The sequence below is a fragment of the Canis aureus genome, chromosome 1 (genome assembly GCF_053574225.1).
Source record: "Canis aureus isolate CA01 chromosome 1, VMU_Caureus_v.1.0, whole genome shotgun sequence".
NCBI classification, from domain to species: domain Eukaryota; kingdom Metazoa; phylum Chordata; class Mammalia; order Carnivora; family Canidae; genus Canis; species Canis aureus.
Window position 1 is genome coordinate 90136374 of NC_135611.1, and position 16839 is coordinate 90153212.

The 16839-nt window shown below is 47.5% G+C and overlaps 1 protein-coding gene across 5 annotated transcripts in view; it reads left to right on the forward strand.

Moving 5' to 3' along the window:
• Positions 1 to 16839, forward strand: part of KANK1 (KN motif and ankyrin repeat domains 1) — a 207766-nt gene that overhangs the window by 25745 nt on the left and 165182 nt on the right. Inside the window, exon 1 of one of the 5 annotated variants that reach the window (XM_077908298.1) lies at positions 9570 to 9708. The exons of the other annotated variants lie outside the window; for them this stretch is intronic. The gene's annotated coding sequence lies outside the window, so the exon portion shown is untranslated. Of the gene's footprint in view, positions 1 to 9569; positions 9709 to 16839 lie in introns of those variants that run through there. 5 annotated transcript variants of the gene reach the window in all.

The following is a 16839-nucleotide window of genomic DNA, read 5'->3' on the forward strand; positions in this document are numbered from 1 at the left end:
CTAAAATACAGTCAGTCTTCACTCATTCTGGAAAGTTGGGTAAAACCACCTGAGCTTCTTACGAAGAGAGGGACTTCCAGATTTCTGGAGTACTTGAGAGATTTCCTTCCCAACGGCAGCACCTCAAGCAACTGTGTTTTTCTTCTCTCTCAGCCAGGAGGAGCACTAGCCGTTGTGGGATAATAAACCGTGTACACACAGCTGTAGGTGGGAGGTGGCAGGTGGCTGTGGTCGGAGGCTGGGTAACACCCAGAAGGTGTTGCACCAGGTGCCATGCAGTTGCGGGTCAGGGCAGTTTGGGAATCGGAGTCTTGTCACGCAGGGGTGGTGATGCTTTCAAGAGGAAGGCATTCTGGAATATGTGCATTGCTTAGAAGTAGCGCCAGGGAGTTATTGTGACGTCTTGTCAGACAGAGGCAAAGCTGGGTGTGTGAGGTTTTCACCTGCAGGAACAAAGGTGGTTGAAAAAGGGAGATAATCATTAATTTTGTCAGTAAAATTTGCTGGGCCCCCGGGGCGGTTTGGAGGAATCCTTGCTGTTCTTGGAGTTCTCTTGCTGAGCACAGTGTATCATAGGCATTAATCCTTAGGGTATGAGCCTAAGTTTGGGTTCAGAGTTGAGGTCTACCGACTTGTGACTTTGGGCATGTTGTTGAACATTTTTAAGCCTGGGTTTCCTCAAGTGAAGAATGAACACTGAGCTACTGGTTCTTTGTAAGGAATTGATCAAATAATGCACAATATGTCTGGCACAGTCCGAGTACTTAACCTAGGAAAGCTCTTATGCCCCCAGAAGAGGTGTATGTCTCATACATGTGTATTTTTATCCTCCAAAAAACACTAAGATCTCCCAATCCTGAACTATTTGACTTATTTGAATTGTGAATCTTTTTTTTTTTTTTTGAATCATTTTTACCAGATTATGTTCTGGTGTCTAGATCACCTTGGTGGCAAGTACCAGATAGGAGAGGCTGGTTCTTCCAGCTTGGTCAAAACTGGGGCAGCATAAAAAAAAAGAAAAAAAAAACTGGGGCAGCATTGCTAGCTCTTGATGGGAGCGGGTGATGCAGATGCAGAGGTCCCTGGGAGCTTTGAACACCTCCCACCCATCGTGGTGTTTTCCTCTTCAAGCAGTAGACTGGAATTTGTTTTCAGTAGCTAGATTCATTATCTTACTGTCTCCGAGCCATTCTCCTCCTTCTCATGTTTATGAAAAGCAAAACCAAATCACTAGGCACATCCTCCTTTCAGGAGGATCTGGAGGTTCACCTGCTGACACTCCCAGATTCTAGAGATTTGGGTTGAGATAAGGAGGAAAGGGTAAATCATCTAGCTCTTTAGTCTGCTGCTTTTTTTTTTTTTTTTTTTTTTTTAATCCCCAGGGTGAGCAGAAGTTTGCAGCTTGAGGAGCAGAGAAAGGTGGGGGTGGGCAGAGATAAGATCCAGTTCTGTTGTTGTGCCCACCCAGATAATGCATCTGCTCCGATAACTGCCTTTCTGGGTTTACTTGGAAAGGGCACTGAGTGACAAACCGTGGGAGTGTGAAGAATGGGCCTTTAGATCTACCCAACTTGACAAAATTCAGAAAATGTAGTGCAGAAATGTATGCGTTTCCAGTTTGTGAATCCAAAACAATGGGATTGTTGGCAGAACTTTTGAAACTTGTTCTTTTTTTGAAAGCATCATTGTGTTCAGTGGGTACATGTGCTTGGCTCATAAACATGCGTGCCTTCATCACGCTGCCCGGGAGGCTGGGCATTTTACTGCCAGCAGACAGAAACGGAAGAGTGGTGTCTTCTCTGCAGGTGCTAGGAGGTTTTCTTCAAAGAAAGAAAGTGACTTTTAGGCAGAAAAGGAGGACTGTGTGGGCAGACACCTATCTTACCAACCTACTAGGGGAGACTGGTGTCATTCCTTGCTGCTTGGCCTTATCTTCATCATTTCTAAGGTGCCTATTTCTTGCTCTTAGTTATGCATTACCCTGCTGGCTGGCATTTAACTCTCGACTGCGAATCCTGGGTAATTTATAGTTGAGGGCACAGATGCAAAAAAAGACAGAAGGGATATTCAAATGCTTTTGGTGCCTTTCTTTTCTTTCCTTGGGATGTCTTCTCCCAGAAACTTTAGGAAAGCACCAAGACTTAAAAAAAATATATTGTTCCAATAGGACAATACCTGTCACTCCTTCTACGTACAAAATTCTAGGAGCGTCTGCAAAATTTTTGTTCTGCTGGGCCCCTGTCAGAACAATCATGGTCTTTCTAATGCTCCTTGTATATTATAATTTCATGGATGGAGATGGGTGGGAGGCAGGGGCGAGGGGGAGGCTGAGGTAGGAAGCCCAGCCGGAGAATTAAAAATGATGTCTTTCTTTGAGGATGCCCCCCGTCACCCCCTCCCGCTGGCTTCTCGACCGTGGGACCCAGCCGCATCACTTCCTGTCCAAGTTGGCACCGAGAGGGGCACAGTATCTCTGCCCAGTGTTCTCAGGCTGCAGTTGGCACATTTCCAGTAATAGAGTCACCCAGAGAAACAGTTCGGTCCCCTTTTTGTCTTTCTCTGCCTTGAGTTCCCGAATCTTGCCTTTGATTTATGTGACACTGGCTTCCTGCACATGCAGGTTTGCCTCTCCTCCCTTCTTTTATGCATGGATCCTCAGTCCTCCCTAGGGAAGACTTATCCCATGCTTTCCTGTGGGAGAAAGGAAGGATGCCTTCCTCTCTAGCCAAGCTTCTTTCTAAGCTCGGATACAAGAATTTTTGAGTGCCTGTCCTGTCCTAGGCACTGGACGAGAGCTCTGCCCACGTGACCTCATTAATCCCATCTACTGCAAGGTGGGTGCTGTGGTCATCCCCAAGTGTGGCTCCCATGGGTTGTCTAACCCCAGGTCACCTGGCAGGACAGTGGGATCACCCCTCTGATGTTCAGGTGCCTTCTACCCCTTGGGGGCTGCTCTTTCTCAGTCCACAGCAAGCAGCGGATGCTAGACTGGTAGTCCTTGTGATTTCCTTTGCTTTTGACAACGTGGGTGTCTCGATGGCAATCTGGGGTTCCTCCTCCATGGCCTTCACTTCCTTCTGAGCGTCTCCCTAGCTCTCCTTACTGTCCCTGTGTCTCCTCACAGGTATGCTCAAGGTTGTCTGGACTTTCTCCACAGCGCTCCGCAAAATTCCGGCAGGCCCACCCACCACCCAGTTCCAAAGCCACTGACACGATTCTTGGTTTTTGTTACAACAGCAGCCCACTTCCAGCCACCAAAAACTATATTAGTTTTCCATCCCTGCCATGACAGAGCCCTCAGATTTAAGGCCGAGAGCAATACAAATATGTTATCTTAGTGTTCTGTAGGTTAGAAGGTCAGCACAGGATGCATTGGAATCAAATCAAGGGGTGGGAAGGGCTGGTTCTGGGAGAGAATCTGTTTCCTCGTTGCCCAACTTCTAGAGCCCCCCACCCCCTTCCTTGGCTCAGGACCCTTTATCTCCATCTTCAAAGCCGCCAATGGTGAATTGAATCCCTTTCACACTTCAGATTTCTCCAGCTACTGTTTCTGTTGCCCCATTTCTGTCTCTCTGAAGACTTCTCACAGCCAGAGAGCTCTGCTCTCAAGGACTCATGATTACATTGGACCCACCAGGATAACAAAAGCGACTCCTCAGCTCACGGGTCCTTAACTTGAGGCACATCTTCAATGACCTCATTGATAAGATACTTAGGTTTGGGAATTAAGACTTGGGTATCTTTGGTGGGGCTGTAGGGGTGCTTTATTCTGTGTACTACACAAAATAAGGTATGAATACTTAGTAAAATTAACTCTTTAGTCTTCGCTTGCAGTCAGCATTCTTATAGGCTAAGCATGCAGATGCTGATACAACAAGTGTTTTATTCAGGGCTCATCTGTTCCATCTGGCTGGCAGCATATACCTTGCAGAACAGGTGTAAGACGAATAAGAGCTGTTGGAAGACTAGAAGCTTCCTCCTTTCCTCTTAAGTGAAAACCAGCCATAGAAGCAAGGAGATCGGGATGCCTGGGTGTCTCCATGGTTGAGTGTCTGGCTTTGGCTCAGGTCGTGATCCTGGGGTCCTGGGATTGAGCCCCATATCGGGCTCCCCGCAGGGAGCCTGCTTCTCCCTCTGCTTATGTCTCTGCCTGTCGCTTTCTCTGTCTCTCATGGATAAATAAATGAAATCTTTAAAAAAAAAAAAAAAAAAGCAAAGAGATTACTTGGGTGTGACTCTCTTTGCTGTGAAATTAAGAAATAAAAACAAGAACAACAAAAGCCTTCCGTCACAGAAATACTAGTGCTGGTACATAAAACTGACCCACCTCCTAAAAAGCTCTTTCTCCTTTGAACACAAAGCCAAGCTGTATCGCAGTTTCATGGGAAAATCAGACCCCTCGGTGGCATTGGGTTGTGTTACTGCGTACAGTCCCTCTGCAGGGTTGGGAAGCACACTCTCCCCTTGCCACCTGGAATTTGATGCCAGTTCCACTCTGACAGCTGGTTAGCCTGTAGGGTCCGTCACAAGTTAAATCTTGTCTCAGGAAATAATTTGCCTGAAGATCAAAGCCTGGATGGGATAAATTAATTTCTCGACAAACCACAGGTCTGGGGGAATGTAAACACTATCTCTTAAATGCCGCTAATGTCCTGATGAATGAATAATTTGAGGGCACTCTTTTCTTCTTTTTTTTTTTTAAGATTTTATTTATTTATTCATAGAGACAGAGAGAGAGAGAGGCAGAGACACAGGCAGGGGGAGAAGCAGGCACCATACAGAGAGCCCGATGTGGGACTCGATCCTGGGTCTCCAGGATCACGCCCTGGGCTTCAGGCGGCGCTAAACCGCTGCACCACCGGGGCTGCCCCTCTTTTCTTCTTTTAAGATGATTTCTGCATTTGGCTGATTTACACCTTAGCATGTAGAAAAAGAACTTTGGAAAATGTGTGCCTTGTGAAGATAAGGCCCCGAAATGACCAGTTGTTACTATGTATTTTGGCACCTCTTTTAGAGCAGTATTTCTCAAGGGGCTTTGGTGGTGGCAGGGGAGGGTGGTGATTTTGCCCCTTAGGTGGCATTTGGCAGTGTCTGGGGATATTTTTGATTGTCACAATTCAGGGGAGGGGTGCTCCCAGCATTGGGTGATTTGAGGCCAGGGATGCTGCTAAACACCACCCAGTACACAGGGCAGCCCCCAAACCAGTAGTTATCCAGCCAGTCACTAGTGCCGAGGCTGAGAGACCTGTAGGGGGATGGTCTTCTATTTTCCACTTATTTAGCTGTGTTTTTTTTTTTTTAAGAGATTTTATGTATTCATGAGAGATAGAGGCAGAGACACAGGCAGAGGGAGAAGCAGGCTCCCTGCAGGGAGCCCGATGTGGGACTCGATCCCAGGACCTCAGGATCATGACCTGAGCCAAAGGCAGATGCTCAACCGCTGAGCCACCTAGGTGCCCCTTTTGCTGAGTTTTTAACACTGCACATAGATCTAATTTCTTTGCAGGGCCGCTCCTTTTATTTTCTCATCTTACCCTTAGTGCCCTCCATCCTTGTTAAGATCTTTGTCTTTTTTGGTCTTGGAGCAGAGCTCTTGCAGGGACGACAGCCTGCCAGGCTGACTGTGGCCGAGTCAGCATGGTCTCCAGAGTGGAAGGAGCACAGACTTTGGATTCCTCTCAGCTTCTGCTCACTAACATGTAAAGTAGAGGTAAAGTAGAGGTGATCACAGCACCCAACTTAGGATACGAATGTATTTAAGAAAGACAGTGTTGGAAAATGTTTGATGTGTAATGAGCGCAGAGTAAATGGCTTCTTTTCCCAGACAACTGATCAGGAGACTGTGCACAAAGTCCAAGGGGCCTAGGACCCCCTTTTTTGGGTAACAAGTTGCATATAAAGGAGAAGCAGAGGTCGTAAGCATTCTGGGATTCTTTTTTCTCAACCATCCAGAAAGGAGAAAGAAAGAACTTGCAGCTTTTTAGTAAAGGTTTCTCCACGATTGATGAAAAATCTGAAGTACTTAAGAGGCAGGTTTTGCCTCAGGCCAGAGCTAATTTTAAAAGGAAAATGACAGCAACTGGTTCAAGTTGGAACATTCCTGCCTTAATTATAGATACCTGCCGAAGTCCCTTCAAACAGGTGGGCTACAGCAGCTGGGCGCTGTTCCTCGGTCAGTTACTTGGTTGAGAAGACGTAGAACAAAGGGTTAGGGGTCAGATTTGACGGAGAATTGTCATGTCCATTCAGAACTTGTTTCCCACCTGTGAAGCGGACATACTAGTACTCCCCTCAGAGGCTGGCTGTAAGAATTAAGCAAAAGCATATTTCAAGACGCCTGGCACAGTATGTCCTTCACAAATGATACCCGTAAAGGTTATTGGTTGAAATTTTTCCAGTTTTTCAATATCGTGTAACCAAAGCGTGAGGGGAGGTAACGAGTCAACTTTTCACTCTGTTTATTAGTATTTCTGTCCAATTGTGTCTGTTGTGAGAAGACTGATGTTTGAAGAACCTCAAGCCTTGGATTTGTTGCTACTTGTGCTTTTATGGCGGAGAGTCGGCCTACCCTGTGACCCATGGTTCTCACACCACAGGAGAGCTTTGGGGTGGGGGGCACAAACGATGTTTTCACTTGAAAAAACCTGATAAACTCAACTGATTACAAAAGAGGTTAATTGTTGCAAAATTTGACCTCTTTCTGGTTAATTTTTTTTTTTAAGATTTTATTCATATATTTGACAGAGGGCGAGGGAGAAGCAGGTCCCCACAGAGCAGGAAGCCCGATGCGGAGAACCCTGGGATCATGACCCAAGCTGAAGGCAGATGCTTAATCGACTTAGCCCCCGGAACCCCTCTTGGGCTAATTTCTATGCCCATTGATTTGCCCCTCACCACTTTCAGAACCTGAGTCCTAGTCCTTGTCTTGCAGGAGGTTCCAGACTGTCTCCACTTGGTCCTGATAATTGTCCCCTTCTGCATCTCCTAACATCCATTATTTTCCCAGGTGGCCCCTTTCCTACCTTCCGTCTGGAGACATACTGTTGAGTGCATATAACTCTTCGTGTTATGTCGTTTCCCTGCCTGGATATTTTCCTTGAGGCTAGTTCCACACCATGTATGTGTTTGGCCATCACCATGGCTCCCGGCCCTGGTATTCACTCATGAGGATGAGCCATCGCAGATTGGAGGTTAGCAGTGAGCAGCGGACCTGCCAGCACCGTGCGGAGGAGTGAGCCAGACAGAAGCTGATAGGTGGTGGCGAGGAGATCTGGCATGTTTGGCTGCAGCGTTAAATGCTCCCCCAGGGGGAGGGCAGTACATTCTGCTAGGATCGCAGAGTACTGGAACAGTGGGGTGGGGGGCCGGGAGGTTCACTCTGTGAAGTCTTATTGTATGAGGTGCAGTTAGCCAGGTGACGTCCATTTGGCAGGGGCTGGCTGTTCCAGACAGAGGTGGGAAAGCATCCTTTGTTCACAGCCCAAGAGTTGAGTTGAGTTCGATTTTGAATTGGAGGGTAGAGTTGGGTAGGAGGGTCAGGGAAGTGCGTGGAGTAGGGGTAAGGTCCTAAAGGGCCTGGTTAGCCATGTTAAGAAATTTTAAACTTGGGATGCCTGGATGGCTCAGGGGTTGAGCGCCTTCGGCTCAGGGTGTGATCCCAGGGTCTTGGGATCGAGTCCCACATTGGGCTCCCCACAGGGAACCTGCTTCTCCCTCTGCCTGTGTCTCTGCCTCTCTCTGTGTGTCTCTCATGAATAAATAAATGAAATCTTTAAAAAAAAAAAAAAAAGGAATTTTAAACTTGATCTCAAGGGTGGTGGGAAATCGTTGAGTTTTAAGCCGGGTGAGTTCTGTAACTAGAAGCCCAGATTGGGAAACGCCCTCTAGCCTGGGGGTAGGAGCAGGGCACCTGTAGCAGCACCGGGTAAGGGAAACCTAGCCTGGGCTGGGGCTACGGGGCCAGAGAGAGGTGGGCGGTGTGGAGGTGTGGAAGAAGGAACTCTGTGAGGTGAAAGAGGTGCGATGCCAGGCTCCTGGGGGGCCCAGCTGCTTGCTATGAAGTGGGAGGACTCTAGGAGGGTGTGGGGTGGGTGTGGCGTAGGGAGATGAGCCCAGTTCGGGGCAAGTGGAGTTGTAGGGTCTGCAGGACATCAGAGGGAAGTGTCAGTGGGAACTGTGCATGTCAAGTTCAGAAAAGAGAATGTGTACCATGGGTCAGGTTGTGCAGAGCTTCCCCGCCCCGTGCAGATGATCCCTGCAGCTGTGAAGGAACAAGATCACCCAGTTGGGGGTGGAGGCCCAGGGTGGGAGGAGGGGGCTTAGGGCCAGCCCCTGCAGAGCACCCTGCAAAGGAGCCTGAGGATGTGGATCCCAGGGGGTTCGAGGAAACCTGCAGAAGGGCATGGTTTCCGGCATCCCATCCCACGCAGCCACGGGAATGGACTCACGTGTGAGGCAGGGCTCCTGCTGGCCTTTGAGGGCATTAGAAGCAAGGGGAGCCCCCTGGGGGTGGACACGGTCCCTGGACCGTGGGTGATGGTGCCGCTGCCACACGCCCCCCCCCCCCTTAGCCAGCGCCGTTGTCTGGTGTGCACACTGAACCCCGACGTGCCGTGGCTTCGGGTGGTCAGCAGTTCCCAGTGGGGGACAGTTCTGCTCAGGAGGGGATTTGGCCATCTGTGACGACATTTATTGCTTATTACAGACCGAACCAAGCGGGTGGGCACTACAGGCATCTGGTGGGTGGAAGCCCGGGGTGCCGCCGAACCCCCTGCGGTGCACAGCCCCCATGTCACAGACGCATCCAGCCCGAAACGTTGGTTGAACAAAGGTTGAGAGACCTCGGTGGAGGTGAACCTTTCCATTTCAGGATGTTTGCGTGTGAAGTGGAGGGCGTGGGAGGGCAGGACCTGCAGGTGTGAACCGGGGAGCAGAGTCCTCCTGGCCTGTGCCCCAGCCTCATCTGTGGCTGCCCTCCTCTTGTCTCCTCATCTCGGCCATGTCACCTTCCTTATCGGGTTGTCGCTTGTCTCCTGCAGGCATTTCCACACCCGCACCCCACCACCCCGCCCCAGTACTATGATGCAAGGTACTGGTGCGTCCTGATTTCTGAGCACCTTGTAAGGCATCTGTGTGTTGCTGCCGTTTGGTGCGGGAAACCTGTTCTGGCAGCGGGGAGACGGCTGTCGCTCTGGCGCATCTAACGTAGCCCGCAGTTCATTGTCGGGGCCATAAGGCTTGGATGCGGGGCCCCTCGACCGGCAGGCTTGGAGGGAGAGTCGGGAAGTGTTCTTGGCTTGGGAAGCAAGGCTCGCTCCTGGCTTTGGGAAGCACAGAGCACGGACGGTTCTCACCAGCTAGGGTTGCAGCAGCCCCCCCCAGCGTTGGGGAAACATCAGGTCATTATCTCAGCAACGTCAGAACTGTGTTCCCAGGTCAGTCGTGGTTGGAACAGTCGGGGCAGGGGGTGGAGAGGAAGGAATGGGCGGCTCCCTGTCGCTGTCCCTTTCCAGCCTTCTCAGATTGCAGCTGCTCCTTGGATAACCTGCGCTCTGCACACTGCAGGGGCTTGCTGAGTCTTGCGAGTCCCTCACGTGAGGCTGGCGGCGTCCTGGGACCAATGCACAGGAAAACGTGCCACAACATCCTGTCGCTGGGCAGACACCTGATGAAAATCTTTTAAAACAGACCGGCCAAGGAGAGTCCTGGGTGAGTTCGAAGAGCCCAGTGGTCTTTTCCGTTTTCAGAAATAATTTTACCCTGCCACAGTGGGTAAACCTGAAGCCCCTGAGCGAAATGAAAACAGGCCTAATGTGAAGTTTCAGCAAAGAGTGCTCAAAGCAGTGAGACTTCGTGGGTTGAGCGCGAGAAGGGTCTTAATTTTAAATTGGTGGCGACAGTAATGAGCCTCCGGCCACGTGGACTGCACGATGAGCCTTGGTCGTGGGTGGGTCCTTTCTGAATTAATTGCTGGATGTAGAGATGGATTTCAGGCCCCTTCCAATTAAATTGTCTTTCCTATAAATAAATAGATAGGGCTGATAAGACTTCTCTTCCTGCACACTGAATACCACAAGACAGATGACACAAGCATGGCTTTGGGGTATTTGTTTGTAAAGTCCTAACTCCGTCTACAAGCCCACAAAACGGTAATGAAACACACTAGAGCTTTTCATTTTCCCTGGCGGACCAGCCCGTGCCGTGCAAGGGGGAAGGGGGAAGACTATTTGTCGTTTGGTTTGGCTGGTTCCTTTTGCAACATGTGCTAAAAATCCTGGATGGTAATTCCTTTGAGGAAAGGCTATCTTCTATGGCTAAATAACTGAGAGAGAGTGATTAGGAGAATCCCTACCCTTGTGTAACATCAGTCGTCCTTCTAAACCATATTGCAGACCCTCTGTGGAAATGATGAGTGGAGGTTTTTCTTCCTTCAGGCTACCAGCAGGTGATTCTTTAGGGAAGAATCCAGACTCCTTTGTTAGGGTTACTTGAGTTACTAACTCTGGAGGGCTTTCTAAAGGCCTGTTCGTGGTGTATGGAGGGTTCCTGATTCCGTGATTGCAGCAGGCAAACTTGGTTCTTCTAGGCTGTTGATCTCTGGCAGCGTGCGTAGATGCCCCGTTTGCTTTCTAGGACTGCTTTAGCAGTAAATAGCAGGGATATTTGCCAAGAATGTTTGCAAAGAGAATGCAAACAAATCTGTGTTTATTTCAACAAAGAGATATTCACGACTTGTGTGAAAAAGAAAAACAACCTAGTAGGTACAAAGAAATTTTTATAAACAAAGGTCCTCTCACAACTCACCAAGTATTTATATATCTGCGTTTGCATATCCTAAAGTGTTAACCGTGGTAAAGGGATTTTTTTTTTTTTTTTTTTTGGAATTAGACTAATTTAGTGGAAATTTTTTCTGATCAGGATTTTTTTTAAAGGTCTTGTTTATTTATTTATTTATTCATGAAAGATACACAGAGAGAGGCAGAGACACAGAGGGAGAAGCAGGCTCCATTTGGGGAACCCGATGCGACACTCGATCCCAGGACCCTGGGATCATACCCTGAACCAAAGGCAGATCCTCAACTGCTGAGCCACCCAAATGCTCCTCTGACTAGAATTTTAACATGTTTTATTTATGCAATAATTATGGAGGGGGAAAATAGACATAAATATATAAAGAGCAGGAATTTTAAAGTCTGGTTCAAGAACTAGATACTGCATGAAATTATAGATGAAATCCTATACCCTCTTTTCATTTTAATATCATCACTAATTTCAAAGAAGTTTATTTTCTTTTTCTACTTACTCCACAGGAAATGGAGGCAAATAAAGCATATATAATGAATTTTCAACTTTTCTTCTCTATGACTTTATTTCTTTTTAACACTCACTTTGACAGTTCTTCTTCCGGGCCTATTTTTCCAGAGCCTTCCAATAGAGAGAGTGGAGAGTATCCCATCCAGACCCTACTGTGAAGCTCTGTCCCCTGACTTCCTGCTGTAGGTATGACCTCAGGCCAGTTACCCCCCCCCCCCCCCCCCCGCAGACTCTGCCCTACTTGCCAAGGAATTGTTGATGGCAGATCAAACCTAACTGGTAAAGGAGTTACCAACTAACACGCCTCAGTGGTGTTTCAAGACAGGCTATGTTTCATGTTTACCAGGTTTTGTTCCCTTAGAATAAAAAGCCAGGCAATCCTTAGGAAGGACCATTTTTCCTTCCTTTTCCTATTGTGGCTGACACAGCTGTCTGCGCACAGCTTGAGATGGGCAGCAGCGAGCCCCAGGCTGCAGTGTGGGGGTGTGGGAGAGAAGCCACCCCACTCTTCTCTCTGCCTGAGCCACCTGGCTCCTTTGTTTCTTTCTCCTCCTTGTCCTCTGGGGTGTATGAACGGCAGTGACTCCATGACATAGGAACTCCGAAGCTGGTGAATAAAGCCCAAGCAGGTGGCTGCCTATTGTCTGTCCAGAGGAAGTGAGCGTGGTTCTTCCTGGGACAGCTTTCATCTTTTGATAGCTTCTAGAGGGGGAAAATGATCCTTAATTAGGGTTGGGGGATTGTACACACAGTCCTGGGGTCAGAACGTTCCCCAGGGAAGACCTTCTCGGTGGGCTTGGGTCTTTTCCACATCACTGAGGCCCTCTGGGGTGAGGACTTTCTCTCTATATGGGCATGCCTAGAATGTCAGCAGTCTCAACAGCACTGGATTGGATGCAGAGAGTCAGAAAACAAGCTCCAGGGACACCTGGGTGGCTCAGTGGTCGAGCATCTGCCATCAGCTCAGGTTGTGATTCCTGGATCCTGAGATGGAGCTCCGTATCTGGCTTCCCTCTGCTTCTCCCTCTGCCTAAGTCTCTGCCTCTCTGTGTGTCTTTCATGAATAAATAAATAAAATCTTAGAAAAGAAAAGAAAAGAAAAGAAAAGAAAAGAAAAGAAAAGTTCCAAATTGGAGAAAAAAAAAAGTCACATTGTAGGTGGAATAAATATACAGACTTAACCTGTGGTAAGTCCCACCCCCCCCACCCCCCACCATGAGGTCTTAATTTTTAGTACCTTTTTAGGTATCGGTAATTCTAAAAGAGAACTTCTCATCTTGGGGTTTTATGAAAGTCGATTACAAAACTCCACTCGTTCTTTAATAACACGGTGCTGTCCACCACTCCTCCCGCATTAAGACAGAAGCTTGACTGCAGATACTCAGCCGGATAATCCTCCAGGTCCAGCAGCAGCAGGAACAGATAAGTCATCTTGAAACATCACGGACCCAAAGGAACCTGGACTCCTTTATCAGATTAGATTCTCTGAGGAGTGAGAGGCCATGCCTGGCAACCTGTGAACATTGCCGCCTCTCAGCTCTGGGTCTTTGGGTTGTGGGTGGCAGGGCTTAAAGGCCCAGCAGTCGGGGAGAAAGCTCTGTAATCACTCTGTTTTATCCCATTGCTTTTTCATCCTCCTCCTGAACAGCCTGTCTCTGGACAGGATCAGACTCCTCTCCTCCTTTTCCTGGGCTCCAGATGAATTTCCTGCCACCTGTGCAGCAGTTTCTCCAAGATCACGTAGCTCTAGGGGTCCTGAGGTCTAGCCCTCCTGCCTCTGTGTTGCTGTGTCTCCCGTCTTGGGAGACGAAGGGAAAGCAGGAGGAGAGATGAGGGGCCGAGGAGGACAGCGGAGATGGAGGTGGGCATGAAGGGGGATGACAGTTCATGACTAATTATTACTACCACCGGTCTGGCTGGGAACAGCCAAAGTTAGGAAACCTCTCTCCCTCTCTCAGGCTTTTCTCAGTTGCAGTAGGGGTGAAAAGATGAGGCTGGAAGAGCAAAGGCAACTGTGGGAGCAAAGGGAAAACAGATGAATTTGCTTCTTCCCTCTTTCATCTAGATTGACTGCATGGAGACAGAGTTGTTTCCCATGATGCTACTTAATGCCCATTTTGGTATATGAGGCTGTTGGGTTTTATAAGAATGATTCCTAGGATTTCAAGTATGAAGTCAGCTCTCTGTTGCTCTGGGGGGTGAGGTGGGAGAGAAACAGCATGTGCAAAGGCCCTGAGGTAGGAAGGGTCTTCAGCCTGCTTGAGAACAGATTCAGATTCTGTGACTGGTGTAGAATGGACAAGATGAGGACAAAAGTAAAAGCAGGTAGATCAATTATGAAGCTCAGGGACTTGCCCAAGGCTGGTTGGCCCATGAAATGGCTAAGCCAGGACTCAAACCCAAGTCTCTCTGAAGATTAAAGTTATCGTCTCCTGAGTGTTCGTTAAACAATATTCATTAATGATATTCATGTCGACCCCCAACGTGTTTAAAACATTCTTCAGTGGAAGCTTTCTTTCCTTATGGCTTATTGATCTTTTAATTAGAATATTAAATGGGATTGGCTATTAAGTTACCCGCTGCAGAAAAAGAGGGGGAGGACTCATTACGGAGTCAGCCAGCAGAAACTTGGAATCCTGCCTGCTGCCTGCTTGAGCCTTGCCAGGCTGTAATTTCTTTAATTCATCCAATCACATTCTTGACTAACCTGCGCAAGTCCGCACGGCGCCTTGGCTTTTCCCCCGTAACAGCTTAGGGATGTCTAAAGAAAATATTTTGAAATGTTTTCTCTTGATCAAGGTGTTGCGGTTAGACGCTGTGTACACTGCTTTCGGCGCAGGGTGAGCTCTTTTTGTATCATGTGATTCTTCGTCAGGAATGAATGTGGTTGTGGTTCTTGTCACCTTTATTTTAAAAAACCATTAATCAGGCGCTTTTGTAGAGAAGGTGATTTAGGCGTGTGCAGCCTTTCTCTTCCAGAGACTTGGGTATATCCCAAGGTATTTAAAATCGCAGAGTTCTGGTAGGTCGGAGGAAAACGACTGCCTGGCACGGAGGGCCGCTTTGTGCGGGGCGGTGGGCTTTACCTCGCTCTGACCGTGGCCCTGCGGAGAAGGCTGTACTGTACGTCTTGTTGCACATGTGGGGAAACTGAGGCCTAAACGTGGCAGAGCTGGGATGTGAGCTCAGGCTCGCTCGGGTCCCTGCGCTTCGGGCCCGTGCACCTCTGGCCCTCGGGTCGGGTGCGCTGCAGGCGGGTGCTGGGAGTCTCCTCAGACGCTGGCCACCAGAGTCACCTAGTGGGTCAGGGAGGCCGGAGTTAGGGTAGCGACCTTTCCTACCAGCTGTTGTGAGGACCCCGGAGAAGAGAAAGGAGCGTGGAGGGCTCACTGTCTCCTTGGTCACCCTCTTGCACAAAACTTTTGTACGTCCAAGCTTCCCTGTGTGTTTGCCTCTACTTCCAGTAGGAATACTTGAAGACCAGTAAACTGTTCTTCAGGGTTTCGTGGAAATTGAATGGCAGTCTCAATGACCACTTAATTTTTTTTTTTTTAAGATTTCATTTGTTCATGAGAGAGAGAGAGAGATAGAGAGAGAGAGAGAGAGGTAGAGGGAGAAGCAGGCTCCCTGCGGGGAGCCTGATGTGGGACTCGATCCCAGGACCCCAGGATCATGCCCTCAGCTGAAGGCAGATGCTCAATCACTGAGCCAAAGATCATTTATTGCAGTGATTCTCCAATTGTCATCTTCCTCTGAATCCCACGGGGGCTGTATTTAGAGGGGCCCTGCTCCCAGACTTTGTGATTCAGGGATTGGTCTGAGAATGTACATTTCTGACAATTTTCTGGGTGCTGTGGCTGGCCTGCGCACCATGGGTTGAGGATCACTAGTATGGGGACGGTAATAGGTGCTAATGAAGTTAGATGAGCCTGTGGCTAGTCCCTGAGAGTCATTGTCTGGCCTCACACCACATCCACAACCGGAAGCACAGTGGCATCCTCGCTGTTGGGAAAACGGGGGTCACCTGCCTCTCCTCCCCCTCCCACACCATATACATGGTGGCATGGGACTTAGATACAGTGGTGAAACTCCTTTGCTGGATGTTTGCCATAATTGCCCATCCTGTTAAATTAGAGGAGTCAAATGAGTAAATGTAAATGAGGATTTGGAAACCCAATAGGTAAACTATTCTACTTCCTAGATTATGCTGATGGTCCTTACAAGGACCAAGGACAAGGGGGGGGGGATCTTTTTTTCTTTTCTTTTTTTTTCTTTTCTTTTCTTTTCTTTTCTTTTCTTTTCTTTTCTTTTCTTTTCTTTTTTTTCTTTTCCTTTCCTTTCCTTTCCTTTCCTTTCCTTTCCTTTCCTTTCCTTTCCTTTCCTTTCCTTTCCTTTCTTTTCTTTTCTTCTTTTCTCTTCTCTTCTCTTCTCTTCTCTTCTCTTCTTTTCTTTTCTTTTCTTTTCTTTTCTTTTCTTTTCTTTTCTTTTCTTTTCTTTTCTTTTCTTTTCTTTTCTTTTCTTTTCCTTTTTCTTTATTCATGAGAGAGAGGCAGAGGGAGAAGCAGTCTCTCTGTGGGGAGCCCGATGTGGTACTCCATCCCAGGACCCTGAATGCAGACGCTCAACCACTGAGCCACCCGGGTGCCCCTGGGTGAGATGTTTCAGTGCCAGGGTGTTGCTGGCTTTTTCCTTCTCTCCTTACAGTAACTGAAAAGTTTAAGATTCCTATTTGGCTGGAAATTCAATCACATAGGCTGGTTTTGTAAGCCTGAAGAAATTCTTTCAGATTTGATGTGTCCAGACTTGTACTGGAATATGAAGTATTTGATTTAAGACGATCTGTGGGCTCCTGGTGCATAAATGTTTTTGAAAATCTGTTTCTCAAAATACAATTAGAAAAAAATTCCTTTGGAATGCAGAAATGACCTTTTAGTGGTGATAAAGATGCTGGCAACCTTTCTTCTAAGAAAAGAAGCAAAACAAAATCTTTTAACCTTCACAATGTTATAATAACATCATTAATTTTCATGTAGACAAGCACCATTGATCATATTTAAAGTAATCATTAAACTTTTTCAGAGCTGTGCTAAAGACAACTATTTTTTAAGTCCTACTCCTCTAATTAAAATATTGCAAAGTTGATGGGAGGGGGTGCTAAGTTATAGTTCTTATTTCTTCCTTCTCTAGAGTTTGTCTTGTTTTAATTCAAGTGGGGGAAAAACAAAATTGTGACTAAATATAAAGGCATTTTAGAAAATCTTATTTTAGGGAGGAGAGAAAAGTTTGGAGGCACTTCTGATAATGAACGCTCAAAAAAAAATCTGAGACCTATTAGAATTTTTTAAAACCCCCGTATGGTTAACATACAGTGTTCTATTAGTTTCATGTGTATAAAATAGTGATTTAGCATTTCCAGAGGACACAGGTACAGTCCTTAATCCCCGTCACCTATTTCACCTGTCCCACACACCTCCCCTCTGGTAACCATCAGATTGTTCTCTATAGTTAAGAGTCTATTTTTTGGTT